This window comes from Lacerta agilis, chromosome 14, assembly GCF_009819535.1.
Source record: "Lacerta agilis isolate rLacAgi1 chromosome 14, rLacAgi1.pri, whole genome shotgun sequence".
Classification (NCBI taxonomy): domain Eukaryota; kingdom Metazoa; phylum Chordata; class Lepidosauria; order Squamata; family Lacertidae; genus Lacerta; species Lacerta agilis.
In genome coordinates this window covers 36,169,555-36,196,597 of record NC_046325.1, presented here as the reverse complement: position 1 = coordinate 36,196,597, position 27,043 = coordinate 36,169,555, and the positions used below count along the sequence as shown (strand labels likewise).

The 27,043-nt window shown below is 47.3% G+C and overlaps 1 protein-coding gene across 2 annotated transcripts in view; it reads right to left on the bottom strand.

The window, feature by feature from the left end:
• Positions 1-25,594, bottom strand: part of LRRC4B (leucine rich repeat containing 4B) — a 142,960-nt gene extending 117,366 nt beyond the window's left edge. Inside the window, exon 1 of one of the 2 annotated variants that reach the window (XM_033169624.1) lies at positions 25,164-25,594. The gene's annotated coding sequence lies outside the window, so the exon portion shown is untranslated. Of the gene's footprint in view, positions 1-21,643; positions 21,667-25,163 lie in introns of those variants that run through there. The other variant, XM_033169625.1, reaches the window with a different exon arrangement.
• Between the last annotated feature and the right edge of the window lie 1,449 nt (positions 25,595-27,043).

Sequence of the window (27,043 nt, the reverse complement as noted above, 5' to 3'; positions counted from 1 at the left end):
CTTGGAAGCTGAATGAAATCCGTTTCAGAAGTCCATTCGACTTCCGAAATGTTCGGAAACCAAGGCGTGGCTTCCAATTGGGCTGCAGGAAGCTCCTGCAACCAATCGGAAGCCACGCCAGACATTCGGGTTCCAAAAGAAAGTTCGCAAACCGGAACACTCACTTCCGGGTTTGCGGCGTTCGGGAGGCAAAATGTTCGAGTACCAAGGTGTTCGGCTTCCAAAGGTTGTTGTTGTTCAGTCGTTCAGTCGTGTCCGACTCTTCGTGACCCCATGGACCAGAGCACGCCAGGCACGCCTATCCTTCACTGCCTCCCGCAGTTTGGCCAAACTCATGTTAGTAAAGGTACGACTGTATTAAAGACAGAACAAGTGAGGACTTGCAACAAGACATTTCTTTTTCGGATTAGGAAGCTGTGACCCCCTAAAGATGTTGTCCTCAACGTTTCATTGGCATAGTCAATGAAGACTCTTGAGGCGCCTTGAAGACAAATGGATTTGTTCTGGAATGAATGTTCATAGACTACAGTCCACTTCATTAGATACATCTGTTGAAGTGGACTCTAGCCCACAAAAGCTCACTCCGTAATTACTGACTTCACTGGCTAAGGCGTCACAAGACTCTTTGTTGATTTGGCTGCAACAGACTAACATGGCAACCCATTTGGAAATGACGGTCTTCAGATACGTCCTCCCCCTGCTGTTTGCAAAAACTAGCGAACGAAGACTTTCATGCCGCTTGACTCATGGGGCAGTTCGCTGTCTTAGTTCATTAGTTCCCAATCTGTAAAATGAAATCTTACCTCCCAGAATTGCTGGGAGGACGAACGTGATGAGGGCATAGCGAATTTGGGAGACGTCACAATGCTACATTGGATGCGATGATTTCGCTAGGCACTAGCAAATAACAACCAATCACTATTTGGGCTAAACAGCTTTGTCACCAAAGGCCACTGAGAGCAAGGACAAGAGAGGGCAATTAAACCAAACCAAACAAAAAACATTTCGTTGCTGCAAGGAGTGCCAAACATTTGCTGGAAGAGGGGGACATTTTTCGGCACGATCAAAAACGTTCACGAAAAAAACAGTGAATATTTTCCGCTGAGTGTCCAGCTTGCAACCAAATGCAATGAGAAGCGGTAAAACTATACCAATTATTGTCCAAAATGGGACAAATATACAGATTTCCTTAAAAGACATTATGACTCAAATACTGTAAGACCAAATGCAGCATAATAATAATAATAATAATAATAATAATAATAATAATAATATTTAAGGAAGACATGTTAAAAACATAAAACTACACATACAAAAATACAACCCCATTTCTTAGATTCTTGACAGGGTGGGTATACAAGTCATTTCCATTCCACTGTGCATTAAAAAGAAGAAGAATTCATCTTTGCTTTTCAGTTACTGAATATGGAGAGTGGGAAATCCTACATCTTTTGCTGCAACTAGGGACACTAAGCCAACATGATTCACCTGTTTTCATGAACATTTTTGACAGTGCGAAAGACACCTCACCATCTCAGCGATTTTTCAGCGTGCCTCGGGGAAAAATACATATTACTCACTTATTCACTTAAATTGCCATCACTTGCCCTGCTCTCAGTGATGTCTTCCCATGACCAGATTCTGTTTGGTTGCCATTTTATTTAGGAGGAGGAGGAAGAAGGAGGAGGAGGAGGAGGAGTTTGGATTTGATATCCTGCTTTATCACTACCCGAAAGAGTCTCAAAGCGGCTAACAATCTGCTTTCCCTTCCTCCCCCATAACAAACACTCTGTGAGGTGAGTGGGGCTGAGAGACTTAAAGAAGTGTGACTAGCCCAAGGTCACCCAGCAGCTGCATGTGGAGGAGCGGAGACGCGAACCCGGTTCACCAGATTACGAGTCTACCGCTCTTAACCACTACGCCACACTGATCGGGAGGGATCAGACAAAGTGCCATTACTTCATCCTACTCACTACGTGATTCCTGGTGGGATAGGAAGACCCATATGACGAACCCAGAGAAAGTGAGGGAAGAAGCAGCCCCCAGGGGAAGCAATGGGGCTGAGCATTGTGATAGAAAACGGATGAATATCCACCAACCTGCACCTGCTTTTTCTAACTTTCTGAAATCACCAGCTTTGACCCCCAAAATAAATAAATAAATAAAAATGTCTCATATTGAGACATGGAAATTGTGGTGGTCCAATGGAACAGGACCAAGGAAAGAATCTTTTACTTAATCTCCCAATTCACACCATCAGATTCAGCACAGAATCCCTTTCTCTCCTTTGCTCCCCGTATTCAGTTCCTCTCCAAGGCATGTTGATTTCCCACTCATATCCCTTCTTCTCTGCCCCTTTGGAGAAAAATATTAGCAGTCTCTGCGAGTCACCAAGTGGGAAGAGTGCTACTGCACTCCTGTCCTGGGAGACAGCTCAGTCGGTAGAGCATGAGACTCTCAATCTCAGGGTTGTGCATTCAAGCCCCACGTTGGGCAAAAGATCCTTGCATTGCAGAGGGTTGGACTAGATGACCCTCGCGGTCCCTTCCAACTCTATAATTCTATGTCCTGGTCTGTGGGCTTCCCAAGGCATCTGGCTGTCCACTGTGTGAAAGGGATGCTGGACAAGATGGGCCTTTGGCCGGACCTGGAAGAGCTTTTTCTCACATTCTTAATCCTGGTATATGTCCCAGCATGTCACTTGCCTTGACTACTGCAACCACTACTTCCCTGGTCTTCCATTGTCACAAATCAGCTGTCACTTCTCCTCTTCACTTGGCTGTGAAAGCCATTCACCTCCTCATTGCTGTGATCACGCGATGTCTCCTTCAAATCCTGCACTGACTTCCTTCCCTTCCTGGGTCCAGCCCCCAAACTCTGAATCAGGGGTCGGCAACCTAAGGCCCATGGGCCACAAGCGGCCACAGGGGTCATTTAACTGGCCCATGAGCTGCCCCCGAACCGAGCTACTTGCTCGGCGAGTCCCCCTGCGCTGCGCTAAACCGATGCAGCATGGCGTGGGGACTCACTTCCACGGCGCCAGAAATCGCATCTGCGCAGGCGCCGGAAATCGTGTCTGCGCAGGCGCCAGAAATCGCAGGCGGGAGCAAGACCCGGCCCATGGAGGGATCTCCGCTGAAGTGAATCGGCCCAGGCGAGGTAAACCTTGCCAACCTCTACAATCCTCACCTTAGCGACTCTCCACACCTGTATACTTACGTCCCTGTCGCCTCTGTGACATTCTCTCCTGCAGCTCCACCACCCTGGGCAACTTAAAGGTCTCTTGATCTCCACACAAAGAGCCTACACTTCCTCCTTTTTCTGTCTGTTACATAGAGCGGTCATTTATGCATCTCCCCAAAAGTGGTAACGCATCATCAGAAAAAGAAACGGGGGTTGGGGTGGGGAGTGTTAAAAGAAGACACAGATTTGCATAAAATTTGCAAGTGCTAATTTATATGTAGAGATAACAGATTTAGAAATAATGACTATAATTGAGGCAGAAATTCAGCACGCCTCACCCAAGTGGGGATGAAGACTGAAAAGATGAGTTGTGTGGGCCCATTCAGCCTGCTGTCCAGGTCTAACCAGTGATGGGCAGCTCCAAGGTCCCAGCACATCCTTCGTGTGGTTCTTCCTGTTTAAACCAAACTGGGCAGCCCTTCAAACATAGGGCTGCTTCAAGCAAAAGTCTGTCCTCTAACAGCCCTTCAAAGAGAGGACTTTCCTCCCCAAAGCAGTTGGGTCACCCTATTAGTAGGGCTGGGCAATGATATCTGGTTTTCAACATTGCGATATATCACCAGCTAAACATCACAATATACTAATATATCACGATTATACAATATACCTGAAGGAGCGTCTCCACCCCCATCGTTCAGCCCGGACACTGAGGTCCAGCTCCAAGGGCCTTCTAGCGGTTCCCTCACTGCAAGAAGTGAGGTTACAGGGAACCAGGCAGACAGGGCCTTCTCAGTAGTGGCACCTGCCCTGTGGAATGCCCTCCCATCAGATGTCAAGGAGATCAATAACTATCTGACTTTTAGAAGACATCTGAAGGCAGTTTAGGGAAGTTTTAATGGTTGATGTTTTATCGTGTTTTTAATATTCTGTTGGGAGCCGCCCAGAGTGGCTGGGGAAACCCAGCCAGATGGGCGGGGTATAAATAAATTATTATTATTATTATTATTATTATTATTATTATTATTATTAAGGATGGTGCTATGCAGAGGCATTGGCTGGTTTCCCCCGCATTGTGATTTTTTTGCATAGCACACACCCACCCACCATGATTTGCAATATATTTCCAGGTCAAAAATTATGAAACCAATATCGGTTTGGGACAATATATCAATACATCGCCCAGCTCTACCTACAAGGCCTGGAACTGCCAGAGGGAACACCCGCACAATGCCGCTTTCCTCGTTTCTCAAAACACACCTTTTCTAGGGAACTTTTAGCACAGCCCCAGCCAGGAGGACTACAACTGATGGGAGTTGTAGTCCAAAACATCAGCATGGGGGAAGTCTGGCTTTAGTACAGCTCCTTAGTCCCCATATCCCACTATAATTAAGCCTACGTATGTGCAACTGAAATAAATGTACATCCCCGCTCTCTCTCCTTCCTCTGTTGTCTCCCTGGTGTGTTAAATTTCAGACTGCAGGCTCCTTAAAGCCTCATTGATGGAGCTAGAGAAATAAATATTGGGGGGAAAACCCAAGCCGTGAAGTTATCACAGTTTGCAAATCATGAGTACCTTTTTGGATATCTTCCACCATGATTACACAATCTCTTTACTGCGTACGTTCGTTGAGTAGTTGGGGGAAAGCCTGCCCTAGCTTTACACAGTTTGCTAATGTGAGGTAGTGTGCCAGAGAAATAGACTTTGGGTAGCAATCTCTTGCCATCCAGGCTGTTGCAAGCTTTGATTTGTATTTCCCGAGTCTTTGTCTGTAGCTAGACTTTTTAATTGTTCGCCGAGCAATTTGAACTTCAGTTATGGATCTGATGATTGCTCTGCTTGGTTAGGGGTTCCTACACCCCTGCAGAGATGTAGATTGCATTTGGGAGCTTTTTGGATAATAGCTACTAATCGAGCTAACTTATATTACCGTGACTAATGCAACTTTTTTTCAAAGAAATACAATAGGAGTTATAAGATACTCGTCAAGCCGCCCACTTCAAGACAGGGCCTTCATGTGCTATATGCATAGAATCCTGGGGCAGTAAGTTCCACAGGACAATCAAACTTTGCAAACACGGGGGGGGGGGAATCCCACAGGTATTTCTAACCCGGCTGCCGTCCTGTTATCTTCAGAACCGTGCACATTCTAGATGACCTTGCACATCAACCGACAAAACAGTTCTAGAACCTGCATTGGCTCTGGCTTGCTGCAAATGGCAATTTTCCTTTGAAACGGGAAAGTTTCTAGACCTCATGGTCGCAAAGCAAAAAGGCTGGGACAAGCGTAAGATACATCTGTCGGAGGTTGCAGTCTTGTTGGAGCCTCCACCCACTTCCTCGTCGTTCCTCGCCTTCCCTGCCAAATATTTCAGATCCTGCCAAAAACAATCAATCAAAATGCATCAAGAGGCTTCCATCATATAAGCACACTTCGCTGTGCGTGGTGTTTAGGATAAAGAGTCTGATGTTCCTTGGCATCAAATCCCAGCCGAGACTTCCCCAACATTTCCTCTCCTCTCATTACCTTTCCCCGATCTTTATACCATAACTTCCTTTGCCACAGAAACCATGAGAGAGAGAGAGAGAGACTCATGTTTTCTTCATGTTCTATTTGCCCTTGCCTGTGTCGTTTTTTGCAGAGCTCTCTCTCGCTATCACCAGGAGAACGCACGTTTCCAATGCCACTCAAATCCATTCCCCATCGTTCCCTGGTCTTCTTCACAGGCGCTACGCACCCTGAACCTCTTCCCACAACTGCCTGCTGTCTCTCTTTTCTTTTCTATTTTAGACACTTCCTGCCCCCACCCCAGTTTTGCCTCTTCCGCATTAGCCAGAAGGGGTGGCAAGGGGGGGGGGAGGAGAGATGGCACAGCCTTTTGATCATCGGGTACAAATCAGATTACCCCTTCCGCTACTTCTGCAGAGCTACTTGGTGGGCAGAGCGGCATCGCAACTGCCTCTCTTTCTCGCCAAATTGCCGCTTGTAATTAACACTCTGGAAACCTGGCAGTGCAACTGTATCAGCATCTATGGAAATTACTCCCTGATAGAATCTGGTGTTCGGCTAACAATCAAACATACAGTACACACCCAAGGGATTCCCACCCCACCCAGGCCTCTTGTTGTTGTTTTAAAATCACGGAAGCTGTGGGTTTTTAGAAAGGCAGTACACATAGGCCATAGGTGGCCCCAACCTCATTTTATGCAGCTCCTGGCACCAAGTTGTTCCCTACTTCCATCTCATCAGAGTTCCTTCCTCCCTGTTCATTTCCTCCTTATTTTTCATTTTTGTCTACAGAAGCTGCTTCCATATGGCCTGGTGGGATTGTGTGTGTGTGTGTGTGTGTGTGTGTGGTTGTACATTCATCTTGATATGTTCTGCACAAAGTTTCTGGGGAGATGAGATGACAGTAACTGCTTGCTGGGCATTCATTCCGATTTGTTTGTGGAGTGGGGAGGGATATGATGGTTTATTATGTATTATTTTGCAATAGGTTAGTTTAATCATAGTTACTATGGACCACATTTCCTCAACACATTCAGCTATAGTACAATATATGCCCCCCCCCTTCAAAAAAAAATGTAGCTGGTATAATCTTAGCCACAGTTATAAGGTTCAACACTATCGATCACTTTCCGGAATAACATCTTTTAGAAAGCCAAGCAGAAATATTTTCGGTTCCAAGGGTATATCATGCCCTAACATATCAGATATATTACCCTGAAAAGGTTTCCACAACCCTTCTTTAGACAGCAATGTGCATTACTTTGCTGTCTTCAAAAACTGATAGGCCATCCCTGTTGCATTTGGGCCACTCTTGCTTATTCTGCTGAATAGGGTAATATCTACACCATACACATAATAATAATTGTTATGTATTGGGTTTAACACATGTTATGATTCTAACCAATCGTAGAAGCGCAGGTGGACAAAAGTTCTAATGGCAAGCACTGTCAACTGTCAACTGCCAACTGGCACTCCTTGCTGGGTCTTTCAGAGTGTGTTCTTGTTTAATATGGGAGTGAGCTGTTGAATAAACGAAGTTACATTGCGCTTCTGACTTTTCCTGAATATTTAATATTGGCGACGAGGATGGGATACATGAGCTCCCGCTAGCTACCAGAGGCCCGAGAGACCTCAACGCAGCACAGCCGCCTGCCGCCTCACAGTAATCGCAACAGCACCGCCACGCTGGACTCAGCAAGAAGCCCCGGAAACGAGACCGCGCCTGCCACGTCTTCGCAACCACCCATAATCGCACAAGGGGTCTTAGAGCCGGTAGATTAGGGAACCTGGGAAACCCCAATCATCACACCGGTTAAGCCGGACGGCTCAGTCCGTATCTGTGGTGATTTCAAATGCACCCTGAACCGGGCCTTACGGGACCACGCATACCCAGTTCCTGTAGTGAACCACGTGTTAGGGACCCTGGCTGGGGCCAAGATTTTCGGGAAGTTAGATTTAGCGCAAGCTTATTAGCAGCTGCCCGTTGATGAGGCCACCGCAGACGCCCAGACAATCGTGACTCACAGAGGTGCTTTCAGGGTCAAACGCCTACAGTTTGGAGTTTGCGTGGCCCCAGGGTTATTTCAGAGCCTAATGGACCATCTCCTTAAAGGCATCCCCGGAGTCACACCGTTTTTCAATGATGTGCTGATTGCCGCATCATCAAAAGAGGACTTTACCGCCAGATTATGGACAGTGCTCCAACGCTTCCAGGCAGCAGGACTTAAAGTAAAGCAGAAAAAGTGCCTGTCGGGAGTTAGCAGTGTGGATTTCCTGGGGTTCTGGGTTGACGCAGACGGCCTCCATCCAGCAGAGGACAAAGTGCGCGCCATTTGCGATGCCCCAGACCCAAAGAGCAAGACAGAGTTACAAGCCTTCTTGGGACTTCTTAATTTTTACCATGCGTTCCTGCCACACAAGGCAGCCGTAGCTGAGCCTTTGCACAGGCTAATGGACAAAAAAGCACCGTGGGTCTGGGGCCCTCGACAGGCCAAGGCTTTCCGAGGGGTCAAAGACTTGCTTGTGTCCAACTCAGTGTTGGCACACTTCGATGAAAAGCTCCCGGTGGTGCTGGCTTGCGGCGCTTCCCCTTATGGAGTGGGCGCAGTACTGAGCCACCAGCTCCCGGACGGGAGGGAAGTTCCAGTGGCTTACTTCTCCCAAACTCTCACGTCGGCAGAGCGCAACTACTCCCAGATCGACAAGGAGGGTTTGGCAATAGTTAAAGGAGTCAAAAAGTTTCATGACTTCCTTTATGGTCGGCCTTTCACAATCATTACAGACCACAAGCCACTCCTGGGACTCTTTGCGCCCGACCGCCAGACACCCCAGATGCTTTCGCCACGAGTATTGCGCTGGTCCATTTTCCTGGCCGGGTACCAATACTCACTACAGCACCGACCCGGGAAAGCCATGGGTCACGCAGACAGGGTTGGATCCGAGGTACCATTGCCCGCTGTACAGGTCCGGTCTCCTACGAGGTAGGGTTGGAGGGAGGACTGGTTTGGAAGAGACACCTCGACCAGATCAGAACCAGGACACCTCCGAACAGGGAACTTCAAGCGGAACCAGAGGACAGAGAAATGAGTACTTTGGGAGACTCTGTGCCCAGGCCAGGGTGGGAACCAGATGGGTTGCCGGTGACCGAGTTACCCCAGCAGGGTGACTTCAAGCCGGAGTCCTCAGTGGTGCCATCGGCCATGACCCCTTCGGAGCTGGCCTCCCCACTTAGACCGCAGGTACCGGAGGAACCTCCTGGGTCACCCACTCGGGCACAGGAACCACGGTGGTCCCAGCGGGAGCGGAAAAGGCCAGCACACCTTGATGACTATGTTTGTTCCTTTTGTTAGGAAGTTGGGGGGAGGAGTGTTATGTATTGGGTTTAACACATGTTATGATTCTAACCAATCGTAGAAGCGTAGGTGGACGAAAGGTTCTAATGGCAAGCACTGTCAACTGCCAACTGGCACTCCTTGCTGGGTCTTTCAGAGTGTGTTCTTGTTTAATATGGGAGTGAGCTGTTGAATAAACGAAGTTGCATTGGGCTTCTGACTTTTCCGGAATATTTAATAATAATAATAATAATACAGTAATAATAATAATTTCTCATCTCTCATCAATGCTTTAGCAGAGGTTCCATCATTGCAGGGGTTGGACTAGATGACCCTTAGAGTCCCTTCCAACGCTACGATTCTATGAATCAGGGCTTTTTTTCAGCCAGAACTCAGTTCCCACACCTCTTAGGTGGGCGCCACTGCCATTATAAGAAAACAAGGGAGTGGTTCATAGTGAGTTCTGGCACCTCTTTTTTCCAGAAAAAACAGCACTGATGGTAATAATTTCATTATGTGTAATTAAATCGGTTGCCCCAGCCACTCTGGGCAGCTCCCAACAAAAATGTTAAAAACACAAGAAAACATCAAATATTGAAAACGTTAAAAACGCAAGGCGCTCTTATGCCACTGGCAGTCATGGCTACTACACACACACACACACACACACACACACCCCACAGTCCTGGGAACTTTCACTTCTTAAGGGTGCCGGGAACTGTAGTTCGGCAAGGGGTCTCCTAACCACCCTCAGTACCCTAACAGATTACTGCCCTGGGCTTATGCCCAAATATCCTGTCCTGACAGCACCACTGCCAGGTATCAGCACCATCACTCGCACCATGGGTCGCAGAGGGGTTTCTCCTGCCCTGGGAGGGTGTGAGAGACCTCGTTCTCATTCCACACCGGGAGACCAAAGCTCGCCAATCCACATCACACAACCCGTCCACGTGCACCCAGGAAGGAGAGCTTTCTTGCCGGGGCCCTAATCGTGTCAGCCTCGCGGTGGTACGCCGCTCTGGATTTCTTCACTGGCAGCACAAATTGCAGGAGCGTGGATGGGAGTAAATTGGTTCCCCTCTCTTGTAGCACTTGAACTCCGGGTCACGCACTGAAGTTTGACTGGTGGAAGATTCAGGGCTGGCAAAAAGAAGCTCTTTTGTCACACATGCTGAATAACTGATTTATGGAATCGTGCCTCAAGATGATGGCTAGCTTAGATGGCTTTAAAAAGAAAGAAAGGATTAGACGGATCCATGGAAGCAGGTTTATCCATGGTTATTGGAATCACAGGCCCGGAAGGTACCTCAAAGGTCCCAACCTTTCTAACGGAGTCCCCAATGCCCGTTCTTGCAACCTGAGCCCATCAACTTGGTTCCTGCCCTCTTAAGCAGCAGATCGAGATTTGTTCCGTCTTCTGTGCGACAGAGCTAAGAGGAGCCTTCATGTCCAGGTGCACTCTACCTTTGAACGCAGAGGTGAGTGGGTTGGCGCAACGGCATGGCACGCAAAATTGCAATTGGCATTTCTGAACAGAAATTCAGATCAGCTCTTCCGGCAGAACTCAGTAATCTGGGCTCGTGTTTTGCATGCAAAAAATGTCAGGCTCAATCCCTGGCATCTCCAGGGTCCTTTTTTCTAGGATCCAGTAGCAAGTGAGGGGGGAGGTCTCAAACTAGAGAGCCGCTGCCTGCTGGACTTGAAAGACGGTGTAAGGTGTTGGTGGACTACAACGCCCATCATCCTTGACCATTGGCCACACTGGCTGGGGCTGATGGGTGCTGGAGTTCAAGGATATATGAAGGACAACATAGGATTTCCCTAATGCAGCAAACACTTGCTGGAGGATGCTTTTCATCAGAAACTTGGCACAGGGGAGGAAAAGGTGAAGTCCTGCCCCCCTCCCCATGATCCCAAGCCAGGTCATCTAATCCAACCCTCTGCAATGCAGGAACCTTTTGCCCAAAGTGAAACTCTTTTTTTTTCCAGGACTTTATTGAATTTTGAAACAATTACAAAAAAGAGACATAAAAATACATTCATACATATATACGTAAAGTTATATGTGTAAAGTAAAACAGTAAACAAAAAACAAAAGACAATCTGTGCCCCCACCCCAATATCAGCTTCCAGCCTTCCTGTTATTGCAGTTTGTACTAACTATATCTTTTTGTATACCTAATTTTTTTTAATTTCTTCTTGCTTAACTTTACTCTTGAGGCCCACTTATACATGTGTTAGAAGATTGGCTCTTTCCACTATGTTTCCCATATAGTTTTTAAAAGATTCCCAATCTCTTTCTACTCCTTCATTTGTCACTCCTTTTACTTCTCCTATTTTTCTGGCCAGGTTCTGATATCCTAATAATTTTATTTGCCAATCTTCCAAATTTGGTATTATTGCACTCTTCCAATATGACTCGAACCCATGACCCTGATCTTAAGAATCTCATGCTCTACCCACCAACCACCAGCAATGCTGGATTCAGGTAGGTGCCCGGGGCGCAGAGTGGAGGGGGTGCAAAACAGCAATAAATAAATGAGGAATTATAGTGAAAATAATAAATAATTGTCCATGCTCAGGACACCCTATTACCAACAACTGTTACTCTTTTCATGCCTTATTTTAACCTTGTGCACTTAAAATTTTATACTGGGTATAAAAACCTATTTTTTATTTTTTGTTATATATACACACACACACAAACACACCAAAGCTTGCCCCTGCCATCACCCTCCTATTTTGCAAAACTTTAAAGAAAGAGCAGGTGCATTCAGTTATCTCTATTATCTAGTTTGGTCCTCAAATGATGGGTTGTGTTTGGTTTCTTTTCTAGCTGGGGCTTTTATTTTGAAATAGCATTTCAAAATACAATGAGAAGGAAGAACTCACATGCCAACACAACCTCGCTAATTAAGGAGGGGGAAGGAAGCTCAATGATAACACTCCTTATTATATCATGAATAAATCTGCAAGGGCAATTAGAGTCAAGCAGCCTAAGGCTGCAATCCTAACCCAGTTTACAAGAGGGGAGGTGGGGAGCCACGCTGAATTCAATAGGATTTACACCTGAGTAGGCATGGTTGGGATTGAGCTGTACAAATACACTGCAGGGATGTTAACTCTGAAACTTAAGATCCAAACTTTTTTTTTTTAAGAGCCAAGTTACGCCGATGAAGGTCCATAGAATTTACACAAGTCCTGTGGTGCCAATCCCTGCTCTCTGTTCTACCCTTCTCTGCCCCGCTAATCTAGGCCTACGACTCTCCTCTCCGCCGTTTGGATGCCATAAACCAGACTTGTAAACAGTAAACTGAGGGGAGGAGAGAGACTGAGAATCACCTTGAGAGTAACTACAACCAGGTACAGGAACCCTGGTAAATGGAAACGATCTTACTCTTTTTCTCCATTTCAGCCTAGAACGACTATGAGTGCACACCCACCTCGATCATTTAAAGCACAACCCGCTCGCCAAAGAACCTTGGGAGCTGTAGTTTGTTAAAGGTGCTGGGAGTTATAGTTCTGTGGGGGGCAAACTAAGGTCCCCCAGGATTCTTTGGGTAAAAAAAAAAGTGCTTTACAGCCAAAGGCCATGGTCACATTGTGTGTGTGTGTGTGTATTAATTTATTAATTTATTTATTAATTTATTAAATATTACTAATTTATCAAATTTTCTGTTTTTCAATTTAAAGTACTCATTTTTACAACCTTAAGATATCAATGACTTCCCTTCTTCTCTTTCCACGGTTCATTTTACATATCATAAATCCCCGCATATGTTACAGAAACTAAACCATTCAGTATTCCATTACTACATCCAACGTAACTTATTTACACTGTTGAATTTATCTTAATGCTGCCAGCGTTTTCAGCTGCACACAGTTATTTCCCATATATTCCATAAAAAATTTCCAATCCTCTCTAAATGTATGTTATTCTTGTTCTCCTATTCTATATGTTAAGTCTGCAAGCTGCACGGTTTATTCCGTCAGTTTAAGCTGCCATTTTTTGTTCGTTTGGGACCTCGCTCGTTTTCCATTTCTGGGCTAACAAAACATGGGCCACAGTAGTGGCATACATAAATAACCTTTTTTTGACACCTGGTCGCATTGTCAATTCCTTTGGAGTAAAGGCCACCAAACTCATTTGGACTCATTTTTCTGAGTAAATATGCACGGGGTCAGGTTTCATCATAGATACGTGCAGGCAGGGGGACTCATTAAGAAAATATTGGCCAGGGGGGACTTTGCCCCCTAAGATCTCGACTTTCATTTTTCGCGATCTAACTCATGTCCATTCACATTTCTCATCACACATTTCCCTAAAGGTAAAGGTAAAGGAACCCCTGACCATTAGGTCCAGTCACAGATGACTCTGGAGTTGCAACACTCATCTCACTTTACTGGCCAAGGGAGCCGGCGTTTGTCCGCAGACAGCTTCCGAGTCATGTGTCCAGCATGACTAAGTCGCTTCTGGTGAACCAGAGCAGCGCATGGAAACGCCGTTTACCTTCCCGCCGAAGCAGTGCCTATTTATCTACTTGCACTTTGATACGCTTTCAAACTGCTAGGTTGGCAGGAGCAGGGACCAAGCAACGGGAGCTCACCCCATCGAGGGGATTCAAACCGTCAACCTTCTGATCAGCAAGCCCTAGGCTCTGTGGTTTAACCCACAGCACCACAGCACTGTGGGTTAAACCACATTTTCTTACTCATCCTTTTCTCCAGAAAGGCTGTAGCTAAGGGGTAGATTATCTGCTCTGCATGCAGAAGGACTCAAGTTTATTCCCCCAACATCTCTAGGTATGGATGAGAATGTCCCCTGTCTAACCCTGGAAAGCCACTTTTGGCCAGGGCAGATGATGCTCAGCTAAATGGACCAAAGATATTTAAGGCAGCTTCCTCCTGTTCTCTTGCCACACCCAGTTTCCTGCAGCATTTCCTCTTTTGTAGTTCTTTCCTCCCCCTTCCTGCCCCCCCCCCATATTTAACCCTCACACACCTACCTAACCCAAATCCTCTGGAGCCAAAACACATTTGAGGGGGAGAAATATCCTACTTGCACAAATATGAACTGACGCCTTCCGATTTGCAACCAGAAGTTGCTGGGAATAGATTGCTTTGTTATTTTTTAAGCCTGCAAAACACTGACCCTGACCCTCAAACCTGAGTTTCTGAAAATCAATGTTTCCACACACAAACTCCAGCATTTCCCCAAAGAGTCTGCTGCTGCAAAATTTACTTCTGCCTCTACTGTCTTTTATCATAAGCAGCTGACTTTCAACAACCTGTAGAACATGAGGCAGGCCCCCCCACCCTGTTTCTGCCCCCCCCCCAAAATCTCTACTCCATTTTCTTCATTCATTCAGGACTACCTGCAAATGGCATTGTCCTCCAGTTCTCTTTTTTGTCAAATAATATTTATTAGTTTTCCAAATTTTTAACGAATCAATACTCAATTACATCAAATTTAATACAATTTCCCCCAAAAGTTGACTTCCCACTCTTTATCCTAGATGTGTCCCTACTTTCCCCCATTGCTGCTTGATATTACACATTTATCTCTAGTTCACGGTTCATTCCTTATATTCAATTTACATTTTTTTAATTTCCCCCCCCCTTGCCCCTTATCCACTAGTTACTGATTTATCAATTCCCACTCATACGTTTGCATAACAATATCATATTCCTTTAGAAAGCAAAATAGGTTTTGCATGCATTGTCCCCCAGTTCTTTTCCCCCTGCCCCAGATAGCTGTTGCACTTGTTTAACAAACAAAAAACAGCGGAGGCAAAGACAGAGAGGGATTTGTTTGAGGGCAAACTATGACATGGCATGAGCTAGGATCTGAATTCAGGTCTCGGCTAAAACAGCCACTCCACGGCTCAGTTCCCATCTCCAATACATATCCTCCTGTTTCCTTACTGCCATTCAATTTCCTGTCCTTTAATCTATGTCTGGGGTGGGTATCCTGTGGCCCTCCAGAATGTTATTGGACAGACTCCAGCTCCATTCTGTCCCAGCCAGAATGGCCAATGGTCAGGGTCAATGGGAGCTGTAGTCCATCATCAACATCTGGAAGTCCACAAGCTTCTCCATCCATCTTCTGCCCTGTCCCTTCTCAAGAGCTGTGTGCCACCCTTCCTTCTGCCACACACCTCACTCTAACCCAAACTTGGGTTTCCAGCTGTTCTTGGACTACAACTCCCATCTCCCCTTGCTAGCAGAACCAGTGGTCAGGGATGATGGGAATTGTAGTCCAAAAACGGCCGGAGGCCCAAGTTTGGGAAACCCTGCTCTAACCACTTTCACCACTGGAGCTCCTTTTAAATGCCAAGCAAGTTGCCATGCCAAGGCAATTGCTCAGGATCCCAACTACAGCCAGCACATTCCTATGCCACTTGAAAAGGCATTTCTGTTTCTTGGGACAAAGTAGAAACTCCTAGATTTATTTTCTGGGGAGAGGGAAGGGCCCCCTGATGTTCTCTAAAGGCAACTGTGCAGGATCCGAACAGATCCTAATGATCTGATTACTTTTGGTTTAATAGATTGCAATGACCACTTAATGAGGGTGAAAGAGGAGAGCGCAAAATATGGTCTGAAGCTCAACATCAAAAAAACTAAGATCATGGCCACTGGTCCCATCACCTCCTGGCAAATAGAAGGGGAAGAAATGGAGGCAGTGAGAGATTTCACTTTCTTGGGGTCCATGATCACTGCAGATGGTGACAGCAGTGACGAAATTTTGGGAGGAAAGCAATGACAAACCTAGACAGCATCTTAAAAAGCAGAGACACCACCTTGCCGACAAAGGTCCGTATAGTTAAAGCTATGGTTTTCCCAGTAGTAATGTATGGAAGTGAGAGCTGGACCTTAAAGAAGACTCATCGCCGAAGAATTGATGCTTTTGAATTAAGGTGCTGGAGGAGACTCTTGAGAGTCCCATGGACTGCAAAAAGATCAAACTTATCCATCCTTAAAGAAACCAGGCCTGAATGCTCACTGGAAGGACAGATCCTGAAATTGAGGCTCCAGTACTTTGGCCACCTCATGAGAAGAGAAGACTCCCTAGAAAAGACCCTGATGTTGGGAAAGATGGAGGGCACAAGGAGAAGGGGACAACAGAGGATGAGATGATTGGACAGTGTTCTCGCAGTTTGGCCAAACTGCGGGAGGCAGTGAAAGATAGGCGTGCCTGGCGTGCTCTGGTCCATGGGGTCACGAAGAGTTGGACACGACTGAACGACTGAACAACAACAACAAATGACCACTTGCAAATCCTGTGACCTCTTGTGGCCACTGAGAACGAAAGGAGCATATTCCACTGGCCATGTGGTATCATTCTGTTTACTATGCTTCTTTCAGGGTACATGCTCGAGGCTCAGGTGGCCTCAGTGGCCCAGAGTGCCTTCCATCAGCTTCGGCTGGTGGCCCAGCTACGCCCCTATCTGGACAGGGATAGCCTAACTACAGTTGCCTATGCTCTGGTAACTTCAAGGTTAGATTACTGCAATGCGTTATACGTGGGGCTGCCTCTGAAGATGGTTCAGAAACTTCAGCTGGTGCAGAATTCAGCGGGCAGGTTGCTCACCAGAGCAAGACGGCTTGAGCATATTACACCGATCCTGGTCCGACTACACTGGCTACCAATTAGTTTCCAGGCCCAATTCAAAGTGCTGCTTTTGACCTATAAAACCTTAAACAGCCCAGGACCACAATACCTCAAGGACCACCTCTCCCCATATGAACCTACCCAGACCCTGAAATCATCTTCTAAGGCCCTTCTTCATGTGTCTACCCCTCGAGAGGTACGAAGGGTGGCAACACGGGAACAGACCTTCTCTGCAGTGGCTCCCCATCTGTGGAATGCTCTCCCCAAGACGGTTCTCCTGGTGCCTTCATTATACACCTTTAGGCGCCAGGCAAAAACATTCCTTTTTAACCATGCCTTTGGTTGACCTGATAGCCAACCTATACCCTTTTAAAATGTGGCTCATGTAACAAATGTTGGAAATGTAAACAAACAGAAGGTACTTTTTTCCATATGTGGTGGACATGCCCGAAAGTAAGAGACTTCTGGAAGGAAATATACAACGAATTGAAAAAGGTGTCGAAAAACACATTTATTAAGAAACCAGAGGCCTTTTTACTGGGCACTGTAAATCATGAAATCCCCAATGAAGACAGGATAGTATTTATGTATGCCACAACAGCTGCAAGGATTCTATTGGCTAAAAACTGGAAGACTGAAGTTATACCTACAGTAGAAGAATGGCAAATGAAAATGATGGAATATATGGAACTCACAGAACTGACCGGGAAACTCCGAGACCAGAGGGAAGAGACGGTACAGAAAGATTGGAAGAAATTTAAAGAATATTTGAAAATTCATGCTAAGATTAGTATTTAAGAATTGAACTGGAAGATTAGATGGGCTACAGATATGGAAAGTATATAAGACAAAGAAAGATAGAAGTATGATAATGGAAATATAGATTAAGAATAAGATTAGATATAAATGATGATTTTATAATGTTAAGAAATTACTAGTGATGATATACAGTGAACGCAGAAGGAGAGGATGTGAGGAAGTCAATTAACAATGTTAAGGAATAAGATGTATACTGCAATTTTTATATTTTTCTTTTTTTGTATTGTGTTTTTTGTATTTTTTGTTAGTATGTGTAGTGTTTTTTTGTAATGTTTGTGTTTTTTCTTGTTAAAAATAAATAAAATAAAATAAAATAAAATGTGGCTCTTTTCGGGGGGGTGTTATTGGGTTGTTGTTGTTTTTATTCTGATTATATATGTTGTGATCTTTTCTGTGAACTGCCCTAAGACCTCTGGTTACAGGGCAGTATATAAACTCAAATAATAAAAATAATAGAAATGATGATGATGAAGATGAAGATGATGATGCATGTATGTATGCACATGTACACACAAACACACACATTCCAAAAAACCAGTGCTACAAAATGACCCATTAGGAAACCCATTAGGAAAATCAAGGGACCCAAGTCAGACCCAAATTCCACGTGGTGATCTTGCCATAAAGTTGGTCCACAGCACCCCATCGCAGGAGGGGACGATAATTTATAATGTATTATAAATTCCTGTCCAACAAAGTTCTGCTCATGGTAGACCCACTGAACTGAATGACCCCAGTTAGCTACGCCCATTAATTTCAATAGGCCTACTTCTGAGTATGACTAACACTGAATACAACCAGTTACAAATTGCTTAAGTGGCAGTCTTGCTGTGAACAATCAAACCTGCCGAAACGTTTCAAATTCCCAGGAGCCAGTTCTACACAGGCCAAGGAATAAAAAAAAACAACATGTCACTTTCGTAGGCAACTGGCGTCCTGATAGCAACCGTTATCATTTCAGTTCAGAACGGTACTACTTCCTTGCCAAAAATGGGGGAGAAAAACAGGGATGCGATCTTACAAACTATTCCCAAGTCATTAGTCAACTCTGAGGACCAAGTAAAGTTTCTGCTGGTGGACGCTGACCCACGGATTACCCACGTGGTAGCGGTTTTCATGGCGAGGGCTATGAAAACCAGGGTGAGGTTCCTGAATGAGGCAGAGAAGGCCCTCCCATCGCTCTCCTAACCTGTTGAATCCTTTTTCCTGTATGGGGGGTGTTGGGTTTCATTTTTTGCCTCTTTGTTTTTTTGTTTGGTCTGGATTTGTCCCCTTTGCTGTGGCAGCGCGGCACAGGCTTTTAAAATCTTAAACCTATTTTAATAATTTTATTGTTTACTTTTTAATGGTGTTGTATGGTGTTTTGTGTAAAGGCATGGACCTCACAAACCTAATAAATGTTGTTGTTGTTGTTGTTCCTTGTCATGACGGCACAAATGCTACGCACACATCTGGGAAGAACATATAAGAACATGAGAACAGCCCTGCCAGATCTGGCCAGGAGTCCCTCTAGTTATAGAATCATAGAGTTGGAAGGGACCCTTAGGGCTATCAAGTCCAACCCCTCGCAAACCAGGAAGCTCAGCTAAAGCATCCATGACAGATGGCCACCCAACCTCTGCTTAAAAACCTCCAGAGGAGGAGAGTCCTCAACTTCCCGAGGGAGACCGCTCCACTGTCAAACAGCTCTTACTGTCAGAAAGTTTTCCCGTACGTTTAGCCGGAATGCACTTTCTTGTAACTTGAAGTTTGAGTCCTACCCTCCACAGCAACCCTGGAGACAGCGGCGGAGGAAGGCTTTTGGCTGCCTGGGGCGGCAGTGTGGAGGCACCCCCCTGGGGGCGGGGGCGGCGTGACGTCACAATGTCGGGCTGCGCATGCGCGGAAATGCCGCGCATGCCCAGTCCATCCGGGCCGGCGCTGCTGCTCCCATGGCAACCGGGTGAGCAAGCGGCGGGTCGTGGGGCTGCCCCGGCCATCCGTAAAGCAGTACGGACGGGTGCCGGGCGGTGGGGCTCAGTTTGGGAAGGGGCTGCCGAGTGTCACCCCCCTCCCCTGGAACCCGGGGCAACCGCCCCCTACACCCCACCCTTCCTACGCCACTGCTTGGAGATATTTGAAGATGGCTATCCGTCTCCTCTTTCCCAGCCTAAACCTACCCAGCTCCTTCAACCGCTCCTCATAAGGCTATGATTTCCAGACCCCTGATCATCACAGCAGCCTGGCATGCAGAAATAAAGCAGGGCAAGCTTTTCCAACTGCTTCCAGAAATATAGCCCAACCCACCCCTCCCTCTTATATTTTCACATGCTAGGCTGTTGTGACAGTCACTGTTTGTTTGGCTTTTTAGGACACTGCATATATCCTCCTGCTTTTCCTGCAAGTACGGCATTCTAACCCTCTTCATTTCACCCTTACAGCAACCCTGAGAGGAACGTTAGGCTGACAGATCACATGGGTGCTCCCAGACTGTTGCTTTTTTCCAGACCCTGCAAGTGTCCCTATTTTCCAGGGATTAAACTGTGGCGCTCAGAACGGGACACAGTCCGTCATCCTGTTCTCACAGTGGGGAGCTAGGTGCCTGTGGAAAGCCCCAAAGAAAGGACCTGCGCACAACAGCACTCTTCCTTCCTGCAGCGTCCAGCAACTGGTAGAAATCGGAAGCACTAATGCCTCTGGCAGCGGAGGCAGAACACAGCCATCGGGGTTAGTAGCCACAGATAGCCTTCCACATTCCCTAAGGGGAGATTTGCCTAGCTACGGGTCTCAGAAACTGGGGTGGGGTGGCTAGATTCCAAATCCTCCCAGTCTACTACAAGTCATACTTCTTGGAGAAGGGGCGCCAGCTTAGTGACAGAGAGCAAAAACTTGGCATTCTGAACATCCCAGAATCCCTCCCTGCCATTTCCAGTTGAAGAGGATCAGGGAGCAGATGATGGGAAACAGCCTCTGCCTTGGAGAGTGGCTGTCAGTCAATGAGGGCAGTCCTGTCCCACCCACCGCCCCTGATGGACATGTGGTCTGACCTACCACAAACCCTCCAAGTGTCCCTATTTTCCGGGGACAGTCCCAGATTTACAGAAGCCATCCCAGTTTCCGATTTGATCCCGGAGTGCCCCATTTTTCTTTAGGGCGTCCCTATTTACATAGGAGAAATGTTGGAGGGTTATGCGTGTGTGCCAAAGAGATAAGTAACTATACAACCTTTAGAAGACACCTGGAGGCAGCCCTGTATGGGGAAGTTTTTTTAAAAAAAAAATGTTTGATGTTTTATTACGTTTCTATATATGTTGGAAGCCACCCAGAGTGGCTGGGGCAACCCAGCCAGGTGGTTGGGGTAGAAATAATAGAATTATTATAATGGAACAGGACATCCCTATTTTTTCTTTTTTTAAAAAAAAATATTTTTCATTAAATTTTTCCATTAAAAAACAAACAAAAATAAACACAAACAAAACAATAACTCTCTTGTTCCATCAACCTCTTACAATCTTATTTCCGGACATCCCTATTTTTTCATTGGAGAAAGGTAGGAGGGGAAACTACCGCAAGGCACCTTCCTGCTGCCGCTCCTTCGCCAACGCACCACACTTTCTCCCTGTTTCTGCACCGAATAAATACAACATGGTTCCTTCCACTTCCGTCCCTTTCGCACACACTCACGCAGCGGCAGATTGTTTCCTCCGCACACCTCCTATGAGAAAGAAATTCACATCCCCCCCTCCCTCTTCCCCTAGTCCCACCACGGAGACGAATGCGAAGTGTTTTGTACATCGGAGCAGATTTTTTTGGGGGGGGGAGCGAAGGCAGCACACTTCTGGGGCAGAAACTAAATGGGGTTCTCATTCGTTTTCCTCCCATCCCCAGTCTTCTCGTCCCCATTGCCATGGTAACTGTTTCTATCAGAGCTTCTTGGCCACCTTTTTCTGGCAGCTGTAGCCATGTAGAGTTTATATATATATAATTCTTACTCTGAATATATATTATACGCACTCGCGAGCGCGCGCGCACACACACACACACACCCCAAAGCTGAGGGATGTAATTAAATTTACAAGTACAGGCCTAAGCTCATGGTATAAATTCGCAGTTAACAAGTCAGCTGTTTGCACTACAGATTAATCCCCAAAGCTTCATGATACCTCCCCAACTGCCTGTCCCCAACATTCTCCTGTCAACAATGAACTTACCGGAAATTAAGGAGCGAAAGCAACATCTGCCTAGGCCTCTTTCTTTCCCCACCTGTCTTCAGCAGCAACTGAGGTGCGCTCCACACAAATGCACCGCGCCTCAAACGTGACCTTTGCCAAACGGCTTCCGTGATCTTCCATTGCCGTATTTGCACATGCACAAAGGCACAAACACGGAGCTCCCTGTTGTCAGCGACACCCTTCTGCTGAAGAGGAAGGAGAGTCGCCCGTGTGTAGTCACGACCCTCTTTCCCCCATCCCTGACCCCCTGAAAATCCCAGGGAACAGGAGTATGGAAGACCCGAGACCTTCCTGCCAGTCACATCAGACTGTACTGCGTAAGATACACCACCTGCCTAATTAAGTCCTAGCCTGCTTCTCGTGTCTTTATTTCCCGAAATGTCCCTTGTGTTAACCTCTTTCACAGTCAGCTCACACAGAAGCACATACAAAATTTCACCGCATCCCATGCTTGCAAAACATAGCCATCCCCAAGTAATTTATACTCCTCTATTATAGGATTCCACTTCTGCGGCTTCATTCTTACCTACACCTGTAGGATCCTCCCTAATCTGTTACCACAATCTCATTGGTACTGCATCGCTCAAAACCAATCTCAGAGTCCACACTTCAATTAACCCTCCACTGCTTCCGGGTTATTTGATTGCGGGGGACAATTGCACATGGGATGGGCCACATCGCCAACATGCTAACAGAACACAGAAGAGAAAAAGGGGGTATCAAAGGAGCACTGCGCTGCCAGAAAGAATCTCGGAGGGTGTGACGCTCCCCCAAATGAACCCCTCAAATCCTAGCATCCGCAGCTCCTCACAAACCAGAACAGCTCCTCCATATCCGCTCCTCAGTCCAAGCATCTCAAGCAACCTTAAAACCCCTACAGAGGCTCCCCCACCCGCAATTTTATGGCATCAGTTTGCAATTCCACTATCTCCAGTCCCCTCAAATTCCCTTGCACCAATATCCCACTCGCAGTCTATAAGGTAACCATGACAACAAACAGCTTGTTCTGAGGCTTCTAGACACGTAGGCCTAGTTCCCACAAACGTGGAGGTAAACCTGTGTCTTGACTGTACCACTTCAGACTGCAGGTACAGGCCCATGTAAATGGATGCTCCTCCATATAAATTAGTAAGTCCCTTCATATAGAAAACTATGGTGTCAGGGTGAAGGGTTCAGGCCTAGCTTTCTCTATTACATCTAGTTTTACATACGGAAGAACTTGGGTCTATTAATATTTTCAGTATGGAGGAGCATTCAGCTCCTACCTGCACTTTGAAGTAGCACAGGTGACCTTCCTCACCTGCTGTTTGTAAGACCGAAGTATCACTGCGGGGTGGGGTTTGGTCACCCATAAAACAACACCGTGTCTCAGCAAGCTTAAATAGTTTGAGATGAAAAGGTGGATTGGTAAAATATGGGAAGGCAACCCAAAAAGGCTAGGACTAGCAGGGACCGGATTGTAGATTGTGGGGTATAGGAACAGAATCGTAGGGTTTGTTGATGGGGTGGGAGCAGAGGTAGATTTCAAGGGGGCTGAGGCAGGCCCACAGAACCTAGTTATTTTAAAAAGAGAAGGCCCTGCATCATCACAATCTGAGAGGCTCAATATTTACCCTTTCGCTTGTGTTCTCGGTATTTTTTTAAATCTTTCACTCATCTGATGAACAGAAAACAGAAATGTCTGGAAAATTAACTTGCTTTAAACATTGCTCTGGTCCATGGGGTCACGAAGAGTCGGACACGACTGAACGACTGAACAACAACAAACATTGCTTTAATCAAAAGATTGCATCGCGCGGCTGCCATTAAACAGACTACAGCACCCCAGATATATATATTTTTGCCACAGGTCTGTTTGACTCGCCTCATGGCCTGAGTGCTTGATGCCGAACGGCAGTGTTACAAAAATTCTTACAACAGCAGGACACGAGGAGCCACAATTTGACGGAACGTGGTTGAGTGCGAGGGGGAGCCTACATTTTTTTCTTGGGTCAGAATCCCACCCCCCTGGACAAGAGAAGCAGAAACCCACTTGCACTCCTGGAAGAGGAGCAAGCACAAATAAAGGAATGGGGATAGCTGGGCTTACAAGCCAATATGCTCCCTTCCATTGGGGTACAGGGGGGTGTTGACTGGCTCCCACCCCCGGGAGAGGGGTTTGGGATCCTTGAAGTAATTTGCACCCAGATAAGTGCAATGAGGTAGGGGTGGGGGGCACAGGAGCCAGTGGGGGGTGGGAGAGGAACCAATTTGGCATGATAAGAGTTATGCAAAAGAAGTATTTATGGGTCATCAATGGAGAGGAGGAGGAAACTCAGCAGGTTGTTAAACCCAACAGTGCAGGGAAACCAGGTACTGTAGTGTTATGTATGAGAAGGGGAGCTCAGCCCCCTTGGAATAGGGAAGCAGGTAGGCCTCATTTGGGGTATATGCTCAATACGTGGGTGAGGTCATGGGTTCAAGATGCTTAAACCTCATGGCAGGATTGGGGAAGGTCTAGTCTGTCAAGGTGGGAGGGCAGGTCATTTAGGAATGGGGTAATATGTTGGCACAGGGTATTCTCGTGGGAATCTGTGGGCCTCGTGAATTCTTGGGCATGGGTAAGTTTAAGGGGAGAACGGAGGACCAGGAATGACTTCGAGTAGTCCACTGTAACACACGTGAAGAGGGGTTTGGCCCTGAAGGGGGTGGGGCAGTGCTTCAAGGAGAGAAAAGGTCTATTGGGAGGAAATTCCAGAGGATAAGGTGAGAGGGAACCTGACTGTGGGGAGGCCTGAGGTAATGGAGGCAAGAGCGGAAAGACGCATTTATTGGAACCAGGCCTGGATTGGGGTATATGGGGCTCATCAGCAGAGGAACACACACACACACCCTGCCCATTGTGGAGGTGTGGCATCGGGCCTGAGTAATAAGCACAGCTTGAGGGGAAAGCAAAGTGTGTTGCTATGGGAGCAGGCAATAAAGGGGAGGGGGCTAAACCTGAGAGGGGGGCTCTTTAGAGGACATAATAAGCGAAAGCTTGCCAGAGATATTTTTGGCGGGGACGACGACAGTGTCAGAGTAAATGAGGGCTAGCTGGACATGGGAGAGCTGGGTACAGTGGGAGGAGGGTTAGGCTACCAGGCCAATGGGGGGGGGGGGGAGGTAGCAAAGCAGAATCTTTCTGGCGGGGGGAGGGTTTAAGATGGTGCCGTTTCCATAGCAACTTCCATCCATCATCCCCCTTACCTTTGCTCCTGTCCTATCAGTCCCACTTACCCCCCCCCAAACACTGTCCCAATCTCACCTCTTACTCCTCCTCAGAATCATTTACTCGCCCCTTCCTCCTTCCATATCGTTTATGCACCCCACTGAATCCCTGCCCCCAATCTAGCCTTTTCCCATCCTTCGATGGATCATGTGAGCGCCCCTTCCTTCGGGATGCATACTCCCACCCCACCCCACCCCAAAAAACCCCACCACCCAGCCATCCTCATCACCCCTTTATCCACACACTCACCAAAGTGGGGGTCGTCGTGGAGTCAGCATCCCCCTTGCCCGCTTTTCTCCGGCAACGTTGGCGCAGCTGGTTGTTCCCTCTCCTCCGCGTGCCCAGTTGGGGGGGCAAAGGCGCGCGGGGGGAGGCTGCAGGCTCTCCCCCAGTCCCCTTAATGTTTGGGCTCCATACAGATCCCGGATCAGACCCAACGGGAGCCCCGCCAAGGCCTTGGGGAGGGGGCGAAGATGAAGCGGCAGCAAGCGAAGACCCACACGCCACACGCACACGCAAAAGCAAGCAAGCAAGCCCACCCCAACCCCTCGTCCTGGCTCCGACCCGACCCGGCTGCCAAGGAAGAAGCCGACCCAACCAGCCAGCCAGCCAACCAACGGCGTCGGGAGCGCTGCAGCAAAAGCGCTCCTGCGAGGAGCAGGGACGCGAGTGGAATACTAATAGTGGGGAAGGGGGGGGGGAGGAAGCGGGGAGGGGGAGGGGAGAGCGAGTGAGAAGGGGGGAGAGAAAAGGAGGGTAACGCGGGGAGCGACTTGGGGAAAGGAGCGAAAGCGATGGACCGAGCAAAAGAGAGCGAGAAAGAGAGAGAGAGAGCGTGCGTAAAAAGGGTGATGGTGGTCAAGGCGCAACGAAGGAGAGAAGACGGTGGCAGAGAACTGGGGCGGGAGGGGGGCAGGTGGGAAGATTAGGCGTGGTGGGCAGAATATTGATGTGGGGAAGACCCCGGAGCTGGTCCCCGTGTCTTAGAAGCAGGTGGTCTTCCTGCCTGCGCCCCTGATTGGTTTTTTTTTTTACCAAAAATGCAGGGGGGGGGGAGGAATGGCTACGTTGCTTTGGTTGGACCACTTATTGGAAAGCGAGCTCCTCGCGACGCCACCCCGCGCCTTCGTTCATATCGACGGAGCAGTCATTATTCTGGGGAGGAAGACGGATGGGCAGCCCTGGAGAGGCTTGTGGTTTGGCTTGGCTTGGCTTCTCTGCTCTAGGCCTTCTCCACAGCTCTCTGGCTCTCGCTCTCTTTCCCCCCCGCTGCCCAATTATGGAGATTGCAAAAGTGTGTGTGTGTGTGTGTGTGTGTCGGGTTGTTTGTTTGTTTTGGGTCGTGAATCCGCGGGTCACCGTCAGGATGATGTCGAGGGAGCGCAGCTCTGGATAGATCCCAGGACCTGCGGCGAAGGGGGCACTGAGATGGTGCGGGGTGACCACATAGGAGGAGGAGAGCAGGTCATCCGCCGCCCCTTTAATCAATGAGCAGGCAGAGTCGCATCATCGTCATGCCAGCCTAATAATAATAATAATAATAAGTGTCATTTGCGTTAAGAGATGAATGAACTAGATTAGGAACTGTCCTTACACCACAGACAGGGAACCTGCAGCCTACCAGATTTTTTTTTGATTTTTTTGGAGGACAACTCATGATCTCTGACCATTGAACACAAGGTCTGGAGGTGATGGGTGTTGGAGTCCAATAAGATCTGGGAAGGTCACAGGTTCCCCATTGGTGCTTTCTAGTTAATCTTACCGCTCCTTTGGCTGTCTTGGGACTAGGTATGGCTGTCATTTGGAGTCAGGAAAACTAAAGGTTAAAAGGCTTCCTCTTCCTTCCTTAAATTTGAACTCTTAAGGTTTCTGTAAGGAAGTTGCAGATACCCTGTGGCCCTTCAGATGTTGTAGGGCTACATTTCCCATCATCACTGACCACTGGCCATGTGAAGTTGGAGTCCAAGAATAGCCGGAGGGTCACGTAAGGTCTCCGCCTCCGCCAGAAAGTCATTTCAGAGTCTGCTTTGGAATGAACAAGGTGCCAGTGCAGTGGGGTGGAGAAGGAGTGAGAGTTTGAGACAAATGGAGTAAGTATTGTTTACAATTAAAAAAAATGTACAGTAACG